The sequence below is a fragment of the Palaemon carinicauda genome, chromosome 13, assembly GCF_036898095.1.
Source record: "Palaemon carinicauda isolate YSFRI2023 chromosome 13, ASM3689809v2, whole genome shotgun sequence".
In the NCBI taxonomy this organism is placed as follows: Eukaryota; Metazoa; Arthropoda; class Malacostraca; order Decapoda; family Palaemonidae; genus Palaemon; species Palaemon carinicauda.
In genome coordinates this window covers 15,945,033-15,968,276 of record NC_090737.1, presented here as the reverse complement: position 1 = coordinate 15,968,276, position 23,244 = coordinate 15,945,033, and the positions used below count along the sequence as shown (strand labels likewise).

At 52.4% G+C, this 23,244-nt stretch overlaps 1 long non-coding RNA gene across 1 annotated transcript in view; it reads left to right on the top strand.

Moving 5' to 3' along the window:
• The window catches only part of LOC137651892 (uncharacterized), a 117,828-nt gene that overhangs the window by 12,991 nt on the left and 81,593 nt on the right, over positions 1 to 23,244 (top strand). The window contains exon 2 of the long non-coding RNA XR_011046123.1: positions 15,599 to 15,887. This is a non-coding gene — a long non-coding RNA (uncharacterized lncRNA). The remainder of the gene's footprint in view (positions 1 to 15,598; positions 15,888 to 23,244) is intronic.

Genomic DNA, 23,244 nt, shown 5'->3' with positions numbered 1-23,244 from the left:
ATGAACTACTCTCTCACGCTCATGATTGTTAGTTACACTCATGGTCACGAGCAAGATGCTTGTGATCACGATTGCGAGTATCTTATGATCAAGATCATGAGCTTCACTCTCGTGATCCCGAACGAATTGCTTGCGATCGCGAGCTAGACGCTCACAATCGCAAGCTATAAGCCTCTATCCCGGGCTAGACACCACAGACCATGCTGCAGAAGGGCATTCTCCAAGAGGTCCTAGATGTGTCTCCAGACCTCTACTGTTGAATCTTTCTTATGAAAAAGGTGTCTGGAGGCTCGAGACCAGTCATAGGTCTCTTGCCCCTCAAACAAGTCTTTTTTTTGACAGACTGTTCAGGATTGAGACAGCAGACATGTTCATCCAGGCCACATACTTCCAGATCCCAATCCATCCATCTTCAAGGAAGTATCTCAGATTCATACACGAGAACAAACGATACCAATTCAAAGTTCTCTGCTTCAGTCTCGCGACAGTACCTCAGGTCTTTACCAGGGTGTTCGCCCTAGTGTCATCTTTGGCTCACAAGAACGCCATTCGTCTCCTAAGATGCCTCGAGGATTGGCTGATTCTAGCAGACTCGGAGATGACCCCTTTTTCTTCACTGAGACATGCTTCTAGAGTTTTCACAGGATCTGCGGATCATGATAAATCTCAAGAAGTCATCACTGCTTCCATCTCAGAGACTGGTTTATCTCGGTATGGTTATGAACACCAACCGACAGAAAGTCTTTCCATCAGACAACAGAGTACACAGGCTGAGAGAAGTGGCAAGACCCTTCTTCAGACGGGAAGCTCTACCGGCCCGACAGTGGTTAGTCTCCTAGACCATCTAACCTCCCTGCTCTGTCCAGTTCCCAACGGCTGCCTCAAGATCAGATCCCTGCAATGGCAGCTGAAGTCTGTGTGGAACCAACACTCCGACTCCCCGGACATTCTAGTTCCTATTACACACGACCGAGTGACGGCCCTGCTTTGGTGGGTGGCAGAGGAAAACCTCTGCTAAGGTTAGGATCTTTTCGTCCCTCCTTCGGACTTGTTGCTCTTCACAGACGCATCGAAAGAAGGATGAGGTCCCACTTGCATCACATGGTCTCAGGCCTATGGTTCGAGTCTGAAAGGTACCAGCACATGAATCTCTTGGAAATGAGAGCAGCCTTTCTAGCTCTCCATCAGTTCTCTCACTTGCTGGCAGGCCACTCTGTGGTGTTGATGAGTGAAACACTACAGTGGTGGCTTACATAAACAAACAAGGTGGTACCTTTTCGCAGGCCCTATGCTATCTTGATGTAGAGATTCTACAATGATTAGGAGAACATTCGGTGGCCCTGTCAGCTCGCTTCATTCCAGGCAAGAGGAATATGCTCGCAGACAATCTGAGCTGAGCTATTTGTATAGTTGGCTCTGAATGGTCTTTGAATCCTCTGATAGCCAACAGAGTCATGTCTTTGTGGGGTTCCCTGACAGTGGACCTGTTGGCAACATTACTAAAATTCAGGCTCCTGCTGTACTGCTCCCCAGGCTGGACCTTCAGGCTCCATGGCAGGATGCATTCCAACAATTGTGGAACAACATCGACATGAATGCCTTTCCCCCGTTCTGTCTGATGAAAAGAATGCTCTACAAGACTAGAGCATACAGCAACTTAATGATGACCCTCATAGCTCCGCTATGGCATCATGCAGAGTGGTTCCCGGATTTTCTGCAACTTTAGTAGATCTCCCGAGGAAACTTCCTCCACGACCAGATCTATTAAAAAACCACCTGAGAACATCTTTCACAAGGCTATCCCATCTCTTCGGCTGTACGCTTGGAGACTATCCAGCATTTCCTTTCTCAGAGAGGTTCTTTGCAACAAATTGCAAAAAGAATGTCTAGTTTAATTGCGAAAGTCCTCGTCCTTTGTATATCAGGCGAAGTGGACAGTCTGCTGTGGTTGATGTTGTGAAGGAGATATCTCTCCCCTCGATACCACTGTTCCTGTAATAGTGGAGTGTCTTGTATACCTTCGGTAGGAAAAACTCCTTTCGGTCTCAATGGTGAAAGGCTATTGCTCAGCTTTAAGCCTAGCATTTAGATTGAAGGGAGTAGACCTTTCCTCTTTGTTGGAGCTCTCCTTACTCATATGGAGTTATGAGATTACTTGACCCCAATCGGAGATAAGACCTCCTCCTTGGAACGCGGTTCGCGTTTTGAGATCCTTAAAAAGACATCCCTATAAACCATTACACCATGCAACAGACCGTAATTTTACTTTAAAGATGACGTTCCTACTCCCTTTAGCTTCAGCAAAGAGAGTTAGTGAACTTCATGATCTCTCATACGACATCGCCTATTCAAGGGGATGGGGGTAAGTCACACTTGCCTTCATCCCTGAGTTCATTGCAAAGACTCAAAATCTTGGGGTACTGGACCCCGGAATCTAGGGGCTTTTCAGATTAAGAGTCATCGTTCTGTAACCAATGACCCAGATCAATTGTTACTATGCCCAGTTTATCTTAAATGCACAACAGCAACTTAGCCCTGAATAACAGCATTATTTGTTAGTTCGAATAGAATTAAGAGAAGGGTTACTAAAACACCATTTCAGCATGAATCCGCAAATTCATGGACCGTGCTCTGAATCCTGACCCTCCTCCAGCTCGAAGACCTAGAGCTCATGATATCGAGCATCAGTACATCCCTGGCACTCAAACGCAATTATTTGTTGTTGTAGGAGACTCGATACGTTTTCTGTCGGTCCTGTGGTGACTGCACAACAGGTAGTTGTTCCGTAACCGAAATACAAACCACGCTATTTACAAAGGGTTACCTTTTAGCGCAGCTGAAATGGCGAGCCATTAGAATTTAACGAGGGTGTATTACCCCCGCGCTAGTTAGCGGGGGGGTAGGGGAGCGGTAGTTAACTACCCCTCCTCCCCCTCACACACAGGTGAATGCTCACTCTCACTTTTGGCTCGGACTGTGACAGACGTCTCTGTCTTGGTCCTCTCTTGGCAGCCATTGTTTGTTTTGTCTTTACTTAATCGCTTACTTTTCATTTACTCAATATATATGTAAACATGTTTTCATGTTTGTATATATATTTGAGTATAGAAATAAATAAGTTTCCTTTTCAGATTTGTGTGTGTAGTGTACGATATCTACGTGGAGTCCTCGGCAGTTAAGCCACCACGGCGTAATATTTTGGGTGGCGATCGAGTTTGACTCACTCTCTCTCTTTAGGTTGTTCACCCTTTTACTACGTGTTACTACGCCTTTGTAGCTTCCTTTCCGTGTGGGGGGGGGGGTTGCTACGCCGTACGTTTGTCTCGATTAGTTATGAATCTAATTGTAGTTGTTTTTTGTTTTTCAGCTTGTAGAACGATTCCTTTCGGGGTTTTCGTTCTTTCTTTAGTGTTCATTCATTTTTAAATTACATAATTACATAGTTACATAATTATAATTGTTATAATTTCTGTTTTGGTTACAGCTCTCCTTCCGTGAGTGTAAGTGGTTGTGAGGGCACGTGCCTGTTGTGTAATTCTTGTTTCCTTTCCCTCGGGATTCCTCTTCGGAGCCTTCCCAGGGGAATGAATGTGTACTAATATTATTTTTTTTATTTTTTTTTTACAGTTACCGATCTAGTCCGTTTCTGTAATATGGCAACGGTGTGAGCTATCTGGTTGAGTCCTGGGGATTCGGCTGTTGCTGCCTCCCCCCTTGTATTTTCGTCAGGGGCGTGTCTCCTTCTACTGGAAGTACTCCCGTGACGAAGGACAGCTCTCCAGTTCATTTTAGAATTCTCAGGAGGCTGGCCTCCTTGGGCGGGTAACTTTCCATCCGAGGGAAGTTTTTCCTGTCCAGGCTTGAGTTTTTACCCTTTTGGAGGGTTCTTCTCTTGCCTTTTTTTCATGCGACTATGCTCTTGGTGCTGAGCGGTCGCACCTGCAGTTTCGCTCAAGGGGCTGGGCAACTGCAGGAGCTCCTCTTCGGAGGATTGCTCCTTTTAGGTCACTGGCTGACCAGTCTCTTCTACGAAGTGTTTCTCTTTCGTTCGCGAGAGAGTACACTCATAGAGACTCCTCTTCGGAGGTTTCTTGTGTTGCTGTTGCTGTTGGCCTCCCTCGCCGTAAGGCCCACCGTCCGCCTCGTCGTAAGGGCCTCTCTTCTCCCTATAAGGGTGCTTGAGGCGCCTTTTTGGATCTCCGTTTGCAGCCTGCAACTCCTTTTTCTCGATCTTCCGCCTTGGTGCAGATGGACAGCAGTCTGATCTCGTCTTCCGACGGGCAACGGTCTTCCCGACGGACAACGGTCTTCCCGACGGACAGCGGTCTTCCGGCGGACATCAGTCTCCCGGCGGACAACGATCCCTTCGGGGCAAAGGGTTGCCCCCACGGGGGTTCTTGCGTGTCAGGGTTTCCCTGCGCTCCCTTCTGCTGTGTTCTCTCCTGCTCCTGCTCAGTGTTAGCGCACAGGCGCTCTTCTGCTCATCAGCGCTCTCCTGTTCGTCGGCGCTTTCAAGATGATCATCCCTGCTGTTCCTGTTGGTTCCTGTTACGCGCCCTGTGCGCCCACGTTCGCCCTCGCGATCTAGAACTTCGGTTCAGGTCGGGGTCAAGGACTCTTCTTCTATGCGCAGGCTTCCACGCGTAGCCTTCTGCTCGTCAGCGATCTCCTGTCTCTCGGCGATCTCCGGATCGCCCGCGTGTGTTACAGCCGGCACGCCAACGTTCTCCAACACTTCTGAAGGAACATGGTTCGCCAGCTACTAGCTCACCTGCGCATGCTGATCGCCATTGCGCGACCCTCAACTGCGGATGCTGATCGCCATCGCGCGACCCTCAACTGCGGATGCTGATCGCCATCGCGCGACCCTCGACTGCGGATGCTGATCGCCATCGCGCGACCGCACACCTGCGGATGCTGATCGCCATCGCGCGACCCTGCGCATGCTGATCGCCATCGCGCGACCGCCCACCTGCAGATGCTGCTCGCCATCGCGCGACCGCCCACCTGCGCATGCTGATCGCCATCGCGCGACCCTGGCATGCTGATCGCCATCGCGCGACCCGGCGCATGCTGATCGCCATCGCGCGACCCGGCGCATGCTGATCGCCATCGCGCGACCCGGCGCATGCTGATCGCCATCGCGCGACCCGGCGCATGCTGATCGCCATCGCGCGACCCGGCGCATGCTGATCGCCATCGCGCGACCCGGCGCATGCTGATCGCCATCGCGCGACCCGGCGCATGCTGATCGCCATCGCGCGACCCGGCGCATGCTGATCGCCATCGCGCGACCCGGCGCATGCTGATCGCCATCGCGCGACCCGGCGCATGCTGATCGCCATCGCGCGACCCGGCGCATGCTGATCGCCATCGCGCGACCCGGCGCATGCTGATCGCCATCGCGCGACCCGGCGCATGCTGATCGCCATCGCGCGACCCGGCGCATGCTGATCGCCATCGCGCGACCCGGCGCATGCTGATCGCCATCGCGCGACCCGGCGCATGCTGATCGCCATCGCGCGACCCGGCGCATGCTGATCGCCATCGCGCGACCCGGCGCATGCTGATCGCCATCGCGCGACCCGGCGCATGCTGATCGCCATCGCGCGACCCGGCGCATGCTGATCGCCATCGCGCGACCCGGCGCATGCTGATCGCCATCGCGCGACCCGGCGCATGCTGATCGCCATCGCGCGACCCGGCGCATGCTGATCGCCATCGCGCGACCCGGCGCATGCTGATCGCCATCGCGCGACCCGGCGCATGCTGATCGCCATCGCGCGACCCGGCGCATGCTGATCGCCATCGCGCGACCCGGCGCATGCTGATCGCCATCGCGCGACCCGGCGCATGCTGATCGCCATCGCGCGACCCGGCGCATGCTGATCGCCATCGCGCGACCCGGCGCATGCTGATCGCCATCGCGCGACCCGGCGCATGCTGATCGCCATCGCGCGACCCGGCGCATGCTGATCGCCATCGCGCGACCCGGCGCATGCTGATCGCCATCGCGCGACCCGGCGCATGCTGATCGCCATCGCGCGACCCGGCGCATGCTGATCGCCATCGCGCGACCCGGCGCATGCTGATCGCCATCGCGCGACCCGGCGCATGCTGATCGCCATCGTTATAATTCTGTTTTGGTTACAGCTCTCCTTCCGTGTGTGTAAGTGGTTGTGAGGGCACGTGCCTGTTGTGTAATTCTTGTTTCCTTTCCCTCGGGATTCCTCTTCGGAGCCTTCCCGGGGGAATGAATGTGTACTCCAACACTTCTGAAGGAACATGGTTCGCCAGCTACTAGCTCACCTGCGCATGCTGATCGCCATCGCGCGACCCTCAACTGCGGATGCTGATCGCCATCGCGCGACCCTCAACTGCGGATGCTGATCGCCATCGCGCGACCCTCAACTGCGGATGCTGATCGCCATCGCGCGACCCTCAACTGCGGATGCTGATCGCCATCGCGCGACCCTCAACTGCGGATGCTGATCGCCATCGCGCGACCCTCAACTGCGGATGCTGATCGCCATCGCGCGACCCTCAACTGCGGATGCTGATCGCCATCGCGCGACCCTCAACTGCGGATGCTGATCGCCATCGCGCGACCCTCAACTGCGGATGCTGATCGCCATCGCGCGACCCTCAACTGCGGATGCTGATCGCCATCGCGCGACCCTCAACTGCGGATGCTGATCGCCATCGCGCGACCCTCAACTGCGGATGCTGATCGCCATCGCGCGACCCTCAACTGCGGATGCTGATCGCCATCGTGCGACCCTCAACTGCGGATGCTGATCGCCATCGCGCGACCCTCAACTGCGGATGCTGATCGCCATCGCGCGACCGCACACCTGCGGATGCTGATCGCCATCGCGCGACCCTCAACTGCGGATGCTGATCGCCATCGCGCGACCGCACACCTGCGGATGCTGATCGCCATCGCGCGACCCTCAACTGCGGATGCTGATCGCCATCGCGCGACCCTCAACTGCGGATGCTGATCGCCATCGCGCGACCCTCAACTGCGGATGCTGATCGCCATCGCGCGACCCTCAACTGCGGATGCTGATCGCCATCGCGCGACCCTCAACTGCGGATGCTGATCGCCATCGCGCGACCCTCAACTGCGGATGCTGATCGCCATCGCGCGACCCTCAACTGCGGATGCTGATCGCCATCGCGCGACCCTCAACTGCGGATGCTGATCGCCATCGCGCGACCCTCAACTGCGGATGCTGATCGCCATCGCGCGACCCTCAACTGCGGATGCTGATCGCCATCGCGCGACCCTCAACTGCGGATGCTGATCGCCATCGCGCGACCCTCAACTGCGGATGCTGATCGCCATCGCGCGACCCTCAACTGCGGATGCTGATCGCCATCGCGCGACCCTCAACTGCGGATGCTGATCACTGCTAGCGATTGCTCACCTTCGCATACTGCTCGCCAACGCACGATCGCTCACCTTCGCATACTGCTCGCCAACGCACGATCGCTCACCTGCGCATACTGCTCGACCTTCGCGTCGGGATAACACAATGCGCCATCGCCAACCTGCGCGTTAGCGCTCACCAGCTCACCACCGATCGCTTGTTGATCCATATCGCCAGCGGTCCTCCTCGCCCACGCGGCAGCGCGTTTCCTCGCCATCGCGCTAACGCTTGCGTTTGCCGCCTCGGACTCGCTCTCATCCACCTGCCCACCCTCACGACCGCTCGCCCGCGCGACCGCTCGCCCGCGCGACCGCTCGCCCGCGCGACCGCTCGCCCGCGCGACCGCTCGCCCGCGCGACCGCTCGCCCGCGCGACCGCTCGCCCGCGCGACCGCTCGCCCGCGCGACCACTCGCCCGCGCGCCCACACGCCCACGTGCCTGCACGTCTACGCTCATGCGCGTCCGCGCCCATGCTCTCCAAAGTTCGCCCACGCGCGAACCGACGGTTTTTCCATCGCGCGGACGGATGGTGTTCCGTCGCGCGAACCTACAGTGTTTCTTCGCACAAACGTCGGCTTATTTATTGCAGTATCCATTGCTCGTCTATGGGTTATCGCTCGCCGACCACCAGCTCTCGCCCTTCCTACCACGCTCGCCCTCCTTCTGCGCTCCTTCGCTCACCTTCGTTTGCGGCACGCCAACGTTCTCCAACACTTCTGAAGGAATATGGTTCGCCAGCTACTAGCTCACCTGCGCATGCTGATCGCCATCGCGTGACCCTCAACTGCGGATGCTGATCGCCATCGCGCGACCCTCAACTGCGGATGCTGATCGCCATCGCGCGACCCTCAACTGCGGATGCTGATCGCCATCGCGCGACCCTCAACTGCGGATGCTGATCGCCATCGCGCGACCCTCAACTGCGGATGCTGATCGCCATCGCGCGACCCTCAACTGCGGATGCTGATCGCCATCGCGCGACCCTCAACTGCGGATGCTGATCGCCATCGCGCGACCCTCAACTGCGGATGCTGATCGCCATCGCGAGACCCTCAACTGCGGATGCTGATCGCCATCGCGCGACCGCACACCTGCGGATGCTGATCGCCATCGCGCGACCGCACACCTGCGGATGCTGATCGCCATCGCGCGACCCTGCGCATGCTGATCGCCATCGCCCGCCCCTCAACTGTGGATGCTGTTTGCCATCGCGCGACCGCCCACCTGCAGATGCTGCTCGCCATCGCGCGACCCTGCGCATGCTGATCGCCATCGCGCGACCCTGCGCATGCTGATCGCCATCGCGCGACCCGGCGCATGCTGATCGCCATCGCGCGACCCGGCGCATGCTGATCGCCATCGCGCGACCCGGCGCATGCTGATCGCCATCGCGCGACCCGGCGCATGCTGATCGCCATCGCGCGACCCGGCGCATGCTGATCGCCATCGCGCGACCCGGCGCATCCTGATCGCCCTCCTGCACATGCTGCTCGCGATCGCTCACCTTCGCATGCTGCTCGCCAACGCACGATCGCTCACCTGCGCATGCTGCTCGACCATCGCGTCGGCATAACACAACGCGCCATCGCCAACCTGCGCGTTAGCGCTCACCAGCTCACCACCGATCGCTTGTTGATCCATATCGCCAGCGGTCTTCCTCGCCCACGCGGCAGCGCGTTTCCTCGCCATCGCGCTAACGCTTGCGTTCGCCGCCTCGGACTCGCTCTCATCCACCTGCCCACCCTCACGACCGCTCGCCCGCGCGACCGCTCGCCCGCGCGACCGCGCGACCGCTCGCCCGCGCGACCGCTCGCCCGCGCGACCGCTCGCCCGCGCGACCGCTCGCCCGCGCGACCGCTCGCCCGCGCGACCGCTCGCCCGCGCGACCGCTCGCCCGCGCGACCGCTCACCCGCGCGACCGCTCACCCGCGCGACCATTCGCCTGCGCGCCCACACGCCCACGTGCCTGCACGTCTACGCTCATGCGCGTCCGCGCCCATGTTCTCCAAAGTTTGCCCACGCGCGAACCGACGGTTTTTCCATCGCGCGGACGGATGGTGTTCCGTCGCGCGAACCTACAGTGTTTCTTCGCACAAACGTCGGCTTATTTATTGCAGTATCCATTGCTTTTCTATGGGTTATCGCTCGCCGACCACCAGCTCTCGCCCTTCCTACCACGCTCGCCCTCCTTCTGCGCTCCTTCGCTCACCTTCGTTTGCGTTACCGCGCTTGGGCGCTTCCATGTTCGCCCAAGCGAAAATCTTTGAATTACCGTCGCGCGAGCTCCAGGGCGATTGCGACCACGATTCCCAATGGGGTTTTCGCAGCATGGCCAGCCTGGCGAGTTCTTCTGGAGCGTATTTCCAGAACACGGCCTCACCCCGTAAACGCAGAGCATGGCACTTGCAAGAATAGGAGAAACTTAAGGGAGATCTGAGCAACACTCCTCTTTCCTGAACCTGGGTTAGCCCTTCCCCGTCATTCCCTGGAAGGATTTTTGGCGGGGGGGGGGGGGGCCGCTTTCCGTTCGAGATTTCTCCATCGGACAAGGGGTGACTGCTTACCCCTTCCTCTGGGAGCTTACCAGGTTCTTTCCCTCCTCGGTTACGGCCCGAGGTTTGGTTCAAGGAAGCTACAGAAAGATCAGGGGTACTTTCCTCCTCTCGAGCTCAGGCACTTGGCCTTTCGTCGTTAAGTATCTAACTTGCGGACAAGCTCGATGTTGTACCATCTGGACGCGCTGACTGAGGGCTTCCTTCGGGTGTTTCGTCTGTGGAGGTCGACGACCTCAGACACCCTTCCATCCTTGAGAAGAGTTTGTTTGTGCCCAAGGACAGAGACTTAGACAGCTGCTGTGCGGAGGAAATCGACTTCCGGTTTCACTCTTCCAAGGCGCTTTCTTCCAGACTCTGCAGGGCTCCAGTGCCCTTTTCTTTCAACCACGTCGGCCTAAGTTATCGGCTACGACAACTGGGACAAGGTGTCCAATTGCAGTTTCCTCATGTCAGGAACAGATGGCACGGGAGACTCCCCCGGGGGGGGCATAGTCCTAAAAGGAGTTCACGAACTCTAGGATTGCAGGTTTTTCGCTGGGAGGATGCTTAAGATTACTCATCCGAATGACAGCTTCCCGATGCCCATTCCCGCACAATCTCTGTGATCAGCCAAGGATATCGCGCCTGCCGTCTCTGTCAGCGAATTCAGTGTCTCTGAACCTCTATGCCATAGCGTCAGCAGAGTTGCCCGGTTGGGCAGAATGATCCATACCTTAGGCGAAGGTCTTCCTTAGAATCATCGACGGCTTCACCCCCGGCCCCCTCAGTCGATCCTTTCTTGTAAGGAAGGATCTGAGAGGGGATGTCCGTAGTCGACCTCTCAGCCCTGATCAAGTTTGTCGAACAAACTTCGGCCAGCGTAGACCAGCAGAATCAATCAGACTGGTAACGAGGCGACAGGACTCCTTAAACCCTGGATCGGAAGGACGGGTACTTTCAGTTTCCATTCCATCCATCTTCCAGGGTGCTCGTCGAATTCAGCCTAGACTGCAAGTATTCCTGCTTATGATGCAGTGTGGCTATCCCGCCGTGGCATAGCAGGTTTGTTTCCCCAGAGAACTCTCCCTGCCTTCCTTTTGGCCGCTCAGGTGCAGGCATCCGCCTCCTCTGCTGTTTGGAGGGCTGGTCAACTCCGGTAGGCTCGAGTTCGACCTTCTTCAGCGCCGGGACAAGCTTCCGGATGCTTACCATGAGTGTGGGCTCATGGTATTTTGCTTGGAGCCTTCTCTTCCTCTGCCTCAACATCTGGAGTATCTGGCCATGATATTGAGTCAACGGCCTTACCACGTTGGAAACCCCGCTTCTCGTCCGTCCAGCGAGGTTAAGCAACGTCGGTACTTGGATGGGTGACCACCTGGGGACGCCAGATTCTGTTACCACATCCTCCGAGCCTTCCTTTCGGTTGACTGTGGCAAGACTGAGGAGAGTCGCAGTACCTGTTCTCAGTCAAGCAGAGCTTTCAGCCCTACCTTGGAACGTTTCCTAGTTCTCCTTTCCTCATTGACCCGTCTATAGTCCGAACGGTCGCCTCAGGATAAGTTCCATGTGGGGCGATCCAAGTTCCGGTGGCTTCAGGCAATGTTTAACCGGACTTCCTGGCCCCTATGGGACCAGTGGAACTATTAGACCTGCAATGGGTGTTGACCTATGGAGCCTCTTGATGGTAGTGGATATTCTCGTCCTTTCCCCACATTCTTGATGCGGTTCTCGGACTCGTCAAAGGAAAGGGGGGGGGGGGGCATGTTCCGGTCCAGGCCTATGGTCAAGACCTGAAGGATACCTCTCCATCATTCAGGCAGGCTTAGGGGCCTTAGTCTGGCCCCTCTACAGATCCTACAGCTCCTGCCGAGTCGCCCCGTGCGCGTCGACTTCATGATTCTGGCGTATTCTAACCAGCAGGGGACGTATTTTCACACCTTCACATCTTGCAGTAGAGATACCGAGATGATTGAGATTCTCTCAATACCACCATCGGCTCTCTCATTCCAGGCAGGGGAATGTTCTCTCAGACTATCCGAGCAGAGCCTCGTAGAGAGAGTGTACCTGGGGGTCTTTGACCTTGGGTAACCAGCAAGTACTGGTCTGGGGGACCTGATCGCGACAGCTTGGAACCTCAAGCTTCCGCTATTCTTCCCCCCAGTCTCAGACCCCGACACTCTGGCAAGATGCATTCCGGTGATGGTGGGACAACTTCGACGCCTGCGTCTTCCCTCCTTTTTGTCTGTGGACAATGGGTATCAACAAGACCAGGTTGTCTGTCAACCTTTCAATTGGAGAGCTCCACTGGGACTATGCGCAGAACGGTTTCTGGACCCTCTGCTTCCCCTGACGGAACTCCCGGGAGAGCTTCTCCCACGGCGCAGACTACTCAAGCAACCACACTGCGACATCTCTCCCGAACCGGGGCGTCGCTTCGGCTTCATGCCTGGAGACACTACGCCGCCTCCTCAAGAAGAGACAACCCGCTACAGTCGCGGTACGGAGGTCGCGTCATCCGCGATAGTCATCCACAGGGGTCTCCCAGGCAAAGTGAAGAGTCTAAGGTGGTTGGTGCCGTGGGAGATACACCTCTTCCCTTGAGGCCTCTTCTCCAGCAATAACGATCTTATTGCCTTTCGGCGGGAGGAAACTCCTTTCCGCTCTCGGCAATGAAGCCTGTCGCTCAGCCTTTCCCTGACCTTCAGGCTTAAAGGAATAACTTTTTCCTGCCCGCTGGATCTATCCTCACTCATGCGAAGCTACGATCGTCCCTGCCCTAGTCGGAGGAAGACCTCCAACTTGGAGCATGGCTCGGACTTTTAGTCCTTTAAGAGATCTTCTCAAGACCCTTTACGACAGGCCTCGGATTGTATTCCGCCTTGGGTCTCCTGCTCACTCTGGCCACGGCCAGTGTGTAAGCAATCTTCTTGGTCTCTTACGACTCCCCCCTTTCTAAGGAAGAGGGGAAGGCAACATTCAGGCTCGCTCCTGAGTTGTTGGCTAGACTCAGAATCTGGGGGTCCCGGCCCTTCGGTCCGATTCATTCAAGATTTCGAGTCTCCATTCTGTATCTGATGTCCCAAGACCTTCTCTTTCTTGCCAGTAAAGGAATCGAGAGGTTAGCGCTGGGAACAGCTGCAGTTTGTCCTCAGTTGCAGCCGATTTGGGAGCACAAGGAGGACATGGGGGAGAGTCACCAGTATACCTCTTCAGCCCGGACTCAAGGACATTCATCTCGACCTGTCTCCAGACCCTCCCCCGTCACGTCGCCCTACAGCACGATGTTGGATACATCGCAACGTCCCTCGCCTTCGAGTAATACTACTCTGTGACGCAGGTGCTACAAGCTGGAGTCTGGAAGCGTCTAATGACCTTCGCAGCCCGCTTCCTGCAGGGCGTGACCCACAGGAGTCTCGATACGTTTTCTATCGCTCTGTGGTGGCTACACAACAGCTGGTCTAACCTCAGGCTCCTTTTTGGACAGGTAGCAGAAGGTTGAGGGCATTGTTATCAGGTTTTAGTCTGCATGAACGAAAGAAGTATGTCTGGCCCTTACTTCTTTCTTCATCATCCCCTCTACGGGGAAGCAGCATCCTGGTCTCTGCATAGCTGACCTCGAACCTCTGCAGGTAAACCATGCTTCCTTGTGTTCCGAGTATTGAGTCAATACTGTCGCGTCCCCCATACCCTGACGAGGTGGTATTGGGAACGTCCTAACCCAGAGTTCCTTCTGGAACTCCAGGTCAACTGCCTAGGACGGGTCACACTTCTTCCTTCACACACAAGCTTACGTAGGCCACATGGTTCCTTGTGGAGCAAGGAACTTGCGAGGTGCAGGGACTCCTTTTCTCGAGTGCGACTCACTCGGATTCTGAGTCCCCGGGTAAAGCCAAAGCCAGTATGGCTGGGGACTTTCCACCCTACCTAAGGGGTAAATCACCCTTTGTAAATAGCGTGGTTTGTATTTCGGTTATGAAACAAATGACAAATTCGAAGATAATTTGTATTTTTCCTAACCATACAAACCTTAGCTATTTACACATATTTGCCCGCCAGCCCTGTCCCCCAAGACAAGTCCTACCTCTAAGTGAAAGTGAGCATTCACCTGTGTGTGAGGGGGAGGAGGGGTAGCTAACTACCACTCCCCTACCCCCCCGCTAACTAGCGCGGGGGTAATACACCCTCGTTGAATTCTAATGGCTCGCCATTTCAGCTGCGCTAAAAGGCAACCCTTTGTAAATAGCTAAGGTTTGTATGGTTAGGAAAAATACAAATTATCTTCGAATTTGTCATTTTAGAATAACTCAGGCTCCTTGATGGACAAGTAGCAGATGGTTGAAGGCATTGCTTACCCAGGTTAAGTCTGGGATGAATGAAAGTATGTCTGGCGTATTCCTTCCTTCATCTTCTCCCTTGGAGTACAGCGCCATGGATCCCTTTGCAAGCTGTAACAACCTCTGCAGGTAATAACTGTTACCCTTGTGTAACCTAGTATAGTTTATTTTGATATACTTGTACACATCCTCAATGCTCCACGTGAGGTAGACATTGGAAAACGTCTGTATTTATGTGTAAGATTCCTATTTAAACTCTGAAAATTCTTACTTAATGTTCATATGCTATCTTTCACAACTACTTGATTTGCTCAGGTCACTGTCATTCTTACTTTGCATTGATAAGCAAGGTGGCAAGGTCTTCCTTGATCACAGTCTGATACTGTACTAGGCAAACCTGGGTCAATGACTAAGCCAGTAGTTGGACTTACCTCCCACCTAAGGGTGAGGCATCCACATAAATAACGTAAGGTTTGTTAGTGTAGGAACAAATGACAAATTTGGCGATAAATTGTGTTTTACCCTAACTAATACAAACCTGGAGTTATTTATATGAATTGTTCCGCCATCGCCTGTCCCCCTATAAGTCCAGCCTGCAATCAAAAGTGACGTACTGTAGATCACTGAAACGTGGCTGGGTACCGCCATTCACCCCCTACCTAACCACAACAAGTAGTTAGATAAGGTTGCCACCTCACATTTAAAGTTTAATGGGTACCTTCCAGCTTCGCAGAAAGAATATCTACATAGATAACTACAGGTTTGTATTAGTTAGGGAAAATACAGATTATCTCTGAATTTGTCAAATGTTGATATGCATGAACAATAACTTTTTGGAGTGATGGGGTTGTGGTACATGCTTTATTTGTTTTCAATATTACAGTGCATTAAATTAGGTGTTCCCATACTGGGATGAGGTGCTTTTTAGTTATATTAAAGTGTTTTATTAGTGCTGCCCATTTCTTGATGCAAATCAATTCTCAGAGCAATGTATTTTTTATTGTTTTTTTTTTTTTTTAAATCAAAATTACAGTGTCATGAGAAACTGTTTACCAGGATTTACCAAGCTCTTATAATTGTGTGTTTTTTAGATTTTAGTAAACGAGGTGGCGGGAGACGATACTTCCCCCCTCCATTGGACCCAGCCTTTGTGTCTCTGACTCAAGGCGCATCATTGACAAAACTGGCAACGTTGCCAGTTCAGTTCTTTGCTTACATCATTTATGAAATTATTTGGATTTTCAATACACCACAATGTTGTAAAGCTTATTAATTTTCACTTCTTATATTACAGGGTTTGCAGCTAGTGTCTTAACACAAGGAAAAAAAAAACCAGAAATTTGAAAATATGCATAAATTCACTACTAAGAAATTTGAAGCTGCTATTGGGTTAAATGTGATGAACCTATTTCGTAAGGCCTGGAATCGTGAACTCTGGGTAAATGATAATATAATGAAAACAATATGCTTCAGTATTATTTGCAGCCTGACCTTTAGAGAGAGACTAGATTATCTAGTTGTAACTATATAAGTTACATTAAATCGAGACTTTGGAAGTACCCAAAGATTTGCTACATTATCTGGTAAGTGTTATACTGTACACTGCTTATAAATAGCTTGCTTCTCATATCCTATAAGGAAAAATTGTTAATCATAAAGAAATTTTGTATAATAGTTATAAAATGAATATTTTGGATTCAGTCATGATTTCATGCAATATGAAAGATTATTTTTAAATATTAAACTTAGCCGGTGAATATATAATAGCTGACGTCTCGGACGGCTCGACAGAAACCAAAAACTCGCGAGCGATCGCCATGAAGGTTGCGGGTGTGACCACCAGCGCCGACTATCGGCCAGATACCGCATATACTTGTAAACATCTCCAGTTCTTCTCTGTCGGTCTTATCGACAAGTTGATTCTGCTCGCTGATGACCTTGAGTTTTCGTCCTTTTTGGTGAAGTACTTTATTTTGGTTGTTTTTGAGCTTTCGCTGTGACGGGTGTTTTTTCTTCAATTAAAACTCTTGAAACCCTTTTTTGGCTAGTGTTTATTGTTGATGACTTTGGTTTTTGTTTTGGATTTTCTCTGATTGTTCAATATGGCTGACCCTTCTCCTATCCCTGGACCTAGATTTCGCAAGTGTAATGCGAGGGATTGTAACAAACGTCTTCCCAAGGCCTCTCTCGACCCACATACCGTTTGTTCTAATTGCCGAGGTAAATCCTGCAAATTAGGAGATCGGTGTGATGAGTGCGTGGTCTTGTCGGAATTCGACTGTCTTGAATATGATAAATATACTCGTAAGCTGGAGAGAGATAGGGTGAGGAGAAGCTCCTCTAGGTCGTTGGAATTTTCCTCCTCCCATGCCCCTGAACCTAATCCTTCCCCTGTAGTAGTTGTTCCTGAACCCCCTACTAGCACTCATGAACCGTCCATGCGGGATATGTTTCTTGCGATTCAAGCTTTAGGCGAAAAAGTTGAGTCCTTAGCATCGGACCGTAACCAACTCATGTCAGATGTGAAGTTATTGAAGTGTCAGAGTGGTAAATCAGAAAATCGTAGTGATAAAGTGATAAGTGCGCAAAGTGTATTTAGTGTTGCGACCGAGGGTTCGTCTGTTCGTGCTTGTCGCTCCCCTAGTCCGAGACCTCTTTCAGGCTCCCCTGCACCAGGGAGAAGTAATGTCGTAGGACTTAAGGGGACGAGAGGCTTTAACCAACGTACAGACGTTCCCTCTTTGGTATCGGACGTTTCTCGTCAAGATTGCCCTTACCATAAGACGGGCGAGACTGTGTTCTCCTCGTCATCCGAAGACTTTTCGCAAAAGAAACCTTGGCGCAAGGTTTCTAGACCCTTGAAGCGAAAGTCAGTCCCTTCAGGACAGGTCCAGCGTCCTGGCTGTAGCCATTGGGACAGCTCTGACCCTTTGCAGTCGTCGGAAGACTGTTCGCCTATTAAACGCAAGCGTAACACGGGGTCCGAGGGTCGCGGTAAAGGCAATGTTTTGCCAACACAGACGTTACCGTCGTCTCGGCCCGTCCCGACTCCCGTTGATCCAAAATGGGTTGTCCTGCGGGACATGCAGACTAAGCTTGCCCCCCTTATGGAGGAGTATGACGTTGAGCAGGTTCGCGATGATCCTTTGCTTTCGAGTCGCCGTTACGCTGAACGAGACTCTGGCCGTTAGCCGCCCAAACGAGTATTTACTCGTTCGTTTGACGTTAGTGCTGACATTTCTTGTACTTTGAAACGTGATGTCAGTAGTTTTTCACGTCAGTCACGTGACATGGATCCTCCCTCGCTGCAGTCTCGTGTTGACTTTCAGCCGCTGCCGCAGTCTCGTGTTGACGTTCAGCCGCTGCCGCAGTCTCGTGTTGACGTTCAGCCGCTGCCGCCGCTGCCGCCGCAGCCCCGACCTGACGTTCGCCGACCGGCTCCGTTGCCTCGACATGACGTTGAGCGTCAATCACCACAGTCGGAGGTTGTTTTGCCTGCTCAGTCTATGCAGTCAAGGCAGTTCCGACGTGACGTCGAGCGTCAATCAACTTCAGTTGTTGTTGTTGGTCAGTCACAAGGATTTCAGTCCTTTCAGCAGCGGCGTGACGTCGCTTCCTCTACTGCTACTGCTGCTCCTTTGCTTGTTGACATTGCCTGTCAAGCATTGCCGCCGCGGCAGGTCTCTCCTTTTCATGAGACTCGGCAATTGTCGGACGAGGTTCCTTCAGATGAGGAAGTTCCTGCTCCCCCTCCAACTGATATTCCTTTGGGGACTTTGTCAGACGGAGAGGAGCCTAAAGCTGCTCAGCCCTCTATGGACTTTAAAAAAATCATGCTGATTTTTAAGGATCTTTTTCCGGACCATTTTGTAACTGCTGCTCCTCGTTCGCCTCCGTCAGAGTTTACGCTAGGCCTAGCTACTTCGAAGCCTTCGTTTACTAAGCTAGTGCTCTCTCGCTCTTCTAAGAGAGCTTTACGTTTGCTAGGCGACTGGTTGATCACCAGGAGGAGTTTGCGGAAGACAGCCTTTGCTTTCCCTCCTTTTAAACTGGCTTCTAGAGCGAGCGTCTGGTATGACACGGGAGAAGTTCTCGGCTTGGGAGTTCCTGCCTCTGCCCAGGGAGACTTCTCAAGCCTCGTAGACTCTCCCCGTCGCCTGGCCATGAGACGCTCTAAAGTTTACTGGTCCTCCTCGGACCTTGACCATCTCCTCAAAGGGGTTTACAGGGCCTTCGAAGTTTTTAACTTCTTAGATTGGTCGCTAGGAGCCTTAAGCAGGAAGATCTCTTCGGCCGACCGTGATGTTTCCGTGCTTATTATGTCCTGCATGGACAAAGCCATCCGTGATGGCTCTAATGAGCTCGCCGCTACCTTTACGGCAGGAGTCCTGAAGAAGAGGGAGACTCTTTGCTCGTTCCTTTCGGCAGGAGTAACTCCCTGCCAAAGGTCGGAGCTTCTCTTTGCCCCGTTGTCATCTGCCGTGTTTCCTCAGCAGTTGATCAAGGATATTGCGGCTTCTCTGGTGCAGAAGGATACCCACGACCTGATGGCTACGTCGGCGCACAAGGCTGCTCCTTCATCGTCTTATGTCGTAAGACCCAAGATCGATACCCCAGCGACGAGGTTTATCCCGCCCTTTCGTGGCAGAGCCCCCAGTAGGGGAGGCGCTCGTGCCGACAGTAAAAGAGGCAAGAGGAGAGGATCCAAGTCCTCCCGTGGCAGAGTCTGACTGCCCACGTCCTCAGACAGCGGTAGGGGCCAGACTGAACAACTTCTGGCAGGCCTGGGAGAAGAGGGGTGCAGACCGAGAGTCTGTGTTGTTGCTCAAGGAGGGGTACAAAATACCTTTTGTACGGAGACCTCCTCTAGTAACAGTTCCTTTAGACCTCTCTCCCAGGTATCGAGAGGAGTCAAGGAGACAAGCTCTACTGTACATCAGCAGGTGTCTCAGTTGCTAGAGAAGGGAGCGGTGGTGAAAGTCTCGGACCTTCAATCACCGGGATTTTACAACCGTCTCTTCCTAGTCCCAAAGCATACAGGAGGTTGGAGGCCAGTGCTGGATGTCAGTGCGCTCAACGTTTTTGTTGTAAAAACAAAATTTACGATGGAGACCACGAAGTCCGTCCTAGCAGCGGTCAGAGAGGGAGACTGGATGGTCTCTCTCGACCTGCAGGATGCGTACTTCCACATTCCTATACACCCGGATTCTCAACCGTATCTAAGGTTCGTATACAAGAATGTGGTGTACCAGTTCCGAGCACTGTGCTTCGGCCTCAGCCCTGCTCCTCTTATTTTTACGAGGCTCATGAGGAATGTGGCAAAATTTCTTCATTTATCGGGAATTCGAGCCTCCCTGTACCCGGACGACTGGCTACTCAGAGCGTCGTCCCGTCATCGCTGTCTGCAGGACCTTCAATGGACGTTCGATCTTGCAAAGGAGTTGGGACTGTTAGTGAACTTAGAAAAGTCTCAACTGAATCCCTCCCAGACGATTCTCCATTTGGGGATGGAGATTCGCAGTCTAGTTTTTCGGGCTTTTCTGTCTGCCACCAGGATAGAACAAGCCTTGCTCAAAGTCCGCCTCATGCTGAGAAAAGACTGTTGCTCAGTGAGAAGTTGGATGAGCCTCCTAGGGACCCTGTCATCCCTGGAACAATTTATCTCACTAGGGAGACTTCACCTTCGCCCTCTCCAGTTCCATCTAGACTCCCATTGGGACAAGGGCAAGACTTTGGAAGCTGTTTCAATCCCGATCTCCGAGCCAGTAAAGACGTGCCTGAACTGGTGGGACAGCAACATAAGTCTTCGGAAGGGTCTGTCCCTGGCGGTCAAGAACCCAAACCACGTGTTATTCTCAGACGCGTCGGATTTGGGTTGGGGAGCGACTCTGGACGGTCTGGAATGTTCGGGTCTTTGGACGTCGGATCAGAGGAGCCTGCACATCAACTACAAAGAGCTGTTGGCTGTTCACTTGGCCTTGACGAGTTTCGAGAGTCTTCTACGAAACAAAGTGGTAGAAGTGAATTCGGACAACACCACAGCCTTGGCGTACATCTCCAAGCAAGGAGGCACTCACTCCCACACACTGTTCGTCATCGCAAGGGACCTCCTCATCTGGTCAAAAGATCGAGGCATCTCACTGTTGACAAGATTCATCCAGGGGGAATTGAACGTCTTGGCGGACTGTCTCAGTCGGAGAGGTCAGGTGATCCCCACAGAATGGACCCTCCACAAGGACGTGTGCAAGAGTCTTTGGATGACTTGAGGTCAACCCACCATAGACCTCTTTGCGACCTCTTTGACCAAAAGGCTCCCGACCTATTGCTCTCCAGTCCCAGATCCAGAGGCGGCCCACATAGATGCTTTTCTGCTGGACTGGTCTCACCTGGACGCGTACGCATTCCCGCCGTTCAAGATCATCAACAGGGTGCTGCAGAAGTTCGCCTCTCACGAAGGGACAAGGTTGACGTTGGTTGCTCCCCTCTGGCCCGCGAGAGAGTGATTCACAGAGGTACTTCAATGGCTGGTAGACGTTCCAAGGAGTCTGCCTTTAAGGATGGATCTCTTACGGCAGCCCCTCGTAAGGAGTCTTCATCAAAGCCTCCCCGCGCTTCGTCTGACTGTCTTCAGACTATCGAAAGACTCTCAAGAGCTCGAGGATTTTTGAAGGAGGCAGCCAGAGCGATCGCGAGGGCTAGGAGAAAATCTATCATCAAGGTCTACCAGTCAAAGTGGGAGGTCTTTAGAGATTGGTGCAAGTCATCATCCATTTCCTCTTCCAGTACCTCTGTAGCCCAAATTGCAGACTTTCTCCTGCATCTGAGAAATGTACGCTCCCTCTCTGCTCCCACTATTAAGGGCTACAGGAGCATGTTGGCTTCTGTGTTCAGACATAGAGGCTTGGATCTGTCCAATAATAAAGATCTCCAAGATCTCCTTAAGTCCTTCGAGACCTCTAAGGAGCGTCGTATGTCAGCTCCTGCTTGGAACTTAGACGTGGTCCTAAGGTTCCTAATGTCCGACAGGTTTGAGCCATTGCTTTCAGCCTCCCTGAAGGATCTCACCCTCAAGACGCTTTTTTTGGTGTGCTTGGCTTCGGCTAAAAGGGTCAGTGAGATCCATGTCTTTAGTAAAAACATCGGCTTCTCTACAGATAAAGCCACATGTTCGCTTCAGCTTGGTTTCTTGGCCAAAAATGAACTGCCTTCTCGTCCTTGGCCTAAATCTTTTGATATACCTTGCCTATCAGAGATCGTAGGCAACGAGGTTGAAAGAGTGCTGTGCCCAGTAAGAGCTCTTAAGTTTTATTTAGCTCGTACCAGATCTTTACGAGGTGGGTCTGAGGCATTATGGTGCTCTGTTAAGAAGCCCTCATTGCCTATGTCTAAAAATGCTTTATCGTATTTTATTAGATTTTTAATCCGAGAGGCACATTCTCACTTAAGTGAAAAAGATCGTTGTTTACTTAAGGTCAAGACGCACGAAGTAAGAGCGATAGCAACTTCCGTGGCTTTTAAGCAAAACAGATCTCTACGAAGTATTATGGACGCGACCTTTTGGAGGAGCAAGTCAGTGTTCGCTTCATTTTACTTAAAAGACGTCCAGACTCTGTATGAGGACTGCTACACACTGGGTCCATTCGTTGCAGCGAGTGCAGTAGTGGGTGAGGGTTCTACCACTACATTCCCTTAATCCCAATATCCTTTTAATCTTCTCTTGAAATGTTTTTAATCTTGTCTTGGGTTGTACGGAAGACTGAGAAGTCTTTCGCATCCTTTTTGATTTGGCGGGTGGTCAAATGTCGTTTCTTGAGAGCGCCCAGATTAAGGGTTTTGATGAGGTCCTGTTGTATGGGTGGTCGCCCTGGATAAAACAGCTCCTGGGAGTCTTTCAGCATCCTGAGAGGATGGCTGGGCTTCGTGAGGAAAGCGGACTAATAAGGCAGAGTAATCGTCAGAGTCAGCTTCCTTACCAGGTACCTATATTTAATTGGGTTTTGTTATGATATAATTGTCAAAAACTCATGAGCTTATACGCCTTTATTGTATTAATACTGGTCTCTACCCACCACCATGGGTGTGAATCAGCTATTATATATTCACCGGCTAAGTTTAATATTTAAAAATGATATTTTGATTATAAAATAAATTTTTGAATATACTTACCCGGTGAATATATAAATTAAAGGCCCTCCCTTCCTCCCCGATAGAGACCCAGCGGAATGAGAAGAACTGGAGATGTTTACAAGTATATGCGGTATCTAGCCGATAGTCGGCGCTGGTGGTCACACCCGCAACCTTCATGGCGATCGCTCGCGAGTTTTTGGAATCTGTCGAGCCGTCTGAGACGTCAGCTATTATATATTCACCGGGTAAGTATATTAAAAAATTTATTTTATAATCAAAATATCATTACTTGCTGTTGCATATCCTGAAAACTTATTTGTTCCCGCATGAATACAAACCATCGTCCTATAATTGGAGCATGTCATCAACAAAGCTGGAACACTTAGTTATAACTACTGGCAGGTGGCAGGGAAGCCCCACCCACCTGTCAGTCAGCTTGACACTCACCTTTTGACTTTGACTACAAGTTTGTTCCTGTACTAACAAAACTTCCGTTGTTTACATAGGACCCTTTGTTAGCTCTGCTGGACCCAAATGCACACCCAACCAGTGCGTTGCCCCCACTCAGAGGCTCCCAGCCTCCCCATCGTTAGGTATGTAAAGTGCCCCTTCGGCACAAGAGCTCCAGAGGCCTTCTACTTCTACTTCTAGCTTTCCCTTAGTTGCTCATGAAAAAGTAACTTCTGCTCGCGATTCGCGCGCCATTAAGCGCGGATCTCTTGATTCTGCACATTATTCAGCAAGACATATTTTACAGAATCATGACCACTCCATCATTTTTTCATCAAGTCGCTCTAAACCATTGTATTTCTT